The 1,882-nt window shown below is 42.2% G+C and overlaps 1 protein-coding gene across 1 annotated transcript in view; it reads right to left on the minus strand.

Annotated features, from left to right (window-relative positions):
- Positions 1-348: 348 nt before the first annotated feature.
- Positions 349-1,882, minus strand: part of LOC106530901 (calcium/calmodulin-dependent protein kinase type II subunit beta) — a gene marked incomplete at its 5' end in the record, with an annotated part of 9,573 nt that continues 8,039 nt past the window's right edge. Inside the window, 1 exon segment of the mRNA XM_014026629.1 lies at positions 349-1,209.

Here is a 1,882-nt window from a genome sequence, read left to right on the forward strand (position 1 = left end):
CCCCCCCAAAACAGCTAAGCTGTGAAAGGCTCAACTCATCAGCGATACTAAAGTTACTGGATCCTTCCAGCGCGTAACTTCATTCCATAAATACTCGCTTAACCAGAGCAGCCAATGAAAGGCATGTTCAAATATAAACACTAAACTAAACAAGCATGTAAGATAATTATTTAACCAGCTCTGACTGAAGTGATGTGCTAAAGCTCAGTAAACAGGCTAAAATAATGAATGCTTGGACTTGAACTTAAATGGTTTTGGAGCATTTCACTTCAGTTTGAATTGAACCTTTGGTCATTTTGGAGATATTTAACTAACACAATAAATTCCATAAAAAAAACACTAAACACGTTTTGTTTTTCTTTTGTTTATGAAACAATAAGCAGCCATTTTTAACCTGATCTGAAGCCAGTGCTGAGTCAAAAATGCCTTCAAGATCCCCATCACACGTAAACACAGAGGCAACAGAACAAAACTCACCAGCAGTTCAGTCCAAAAAAGAGAAAAATGCACAATAAAACATCCAACTTAGTATTTTTTAACTCTGGATATCATGCAAGTAAATCACTACAATAAACCTGTAAAGGTACATGAACAGCAGGGTCTGACTGAGGTGTGTAACGTTCAGCTCACAGAGAATAGCTTAGCATGCTGCAGGGTTTATGCCACAGATCGGATCAGAGGGGTCAGGAGAACACATTAAATCTGTCGGTCAGATTGGTGGTTCTGACTCATTGGTTCACACAAGCAGCTTTGGTCGTGCAAAAGAACCACAGGTAAGATTAGGAATGCAGGTAAGACTCATGCCCATCATAAAAAAAGATTCAAATTGTTCATAAATATACTGTACATTTAAAAGAGCACAACAATAAACTGCAGCCATAAGAACACCGAGAATATAACTTTACAGTGGCAGAGAGGGGAAAACAAAGAGAACAGCACACGGGAGGCTGACAGGATCGGGTGGAGCCACAGACGGGGCGGCTGGAGGGGGTGGAGGGTTCTCAGGGTGACGGGGTCTCCTTGGTGCAGCTGATGTGGTGTTGGTGGGACCGTCTGCAGCAGAGAGGGAGGAACAAGGTGGACGTGTGGAGAGCAGGAGGACGACCTGTTCCCACATCCTCCACCTGCCCTCCTCACTCCACACTGATGGGCTCTTCTTCGGATCATGGACTTAGTTCTCTTCAGCTACGATTTACCTCCAGCTGCTGCCTTTAACAAAGCAAAACAAAACAGTTATTGTGTTAATGAGTCTACCTTTAGGGTTTAATGTTTTATCATTGTGTGTGTGTGCATGCACCTGCTTTTTTGGTACCTTTTTATGTTTTTTTTTGTAAGGTAAACACTGACATCTGCAGTCAATTAGGTTTTGAAGGTAATCAGATTTCAGATATGTCACAATCTGTCTTTTCTGTTTTTCTCTGCAGATCCCAGTGGTTTTCCATCCTGTCCTCCTATCTGTCAACCCTCCAGCCCCACCCCTCGCTCACCTGTTCCTCCTGTGTCTCCTCCAGGTGTCCCTTGTTTGCCCTCATTATTCTGGTCTTTATATTCTATCTTGTCATTGTGCTGTCTACCTCAGTCTGTGTGGACATCCTGCTCATCTTAGTGAGATTTTGTAAGTCTTTAGAGGGGACATATTGTAAGAAAATATGTGTTGTTCAAAATGGTATGTCCGAGTAAACAGGATTCAGCTGGATTTCTTGTTAAAAACTTTATTTTCAGTCCTCTGACTCCAATCAGCTTCATTCAGCTCTCAGCAGCACAGGCCTCAGTGTACAACCTTGGGCCAAACCAAAACAAACACGGGAGCTCTGCTCTGAGCAGACACTCTGCAAAAACACTGACAACTTCTTTCTACTATAATAATGAATTGAGCTTATAA

Source organism: Austrofundulus limnaeus, unplaced genomic scaffold (assembly GCF_001266775.1).
Source record: "Austrofundulus limnaeus strain Quisiro unplaced genomic scaffold, Austrofundulus_limnaeus-1.0 Scaffold573, whole genome shotgun sequence".
NCBI lineage: Eukaryota > Metazoa > Chordata > Actinopteri > Cyprinodontiformes > Rivulidae > Austrofundulus > Austrofundulus limnaeus.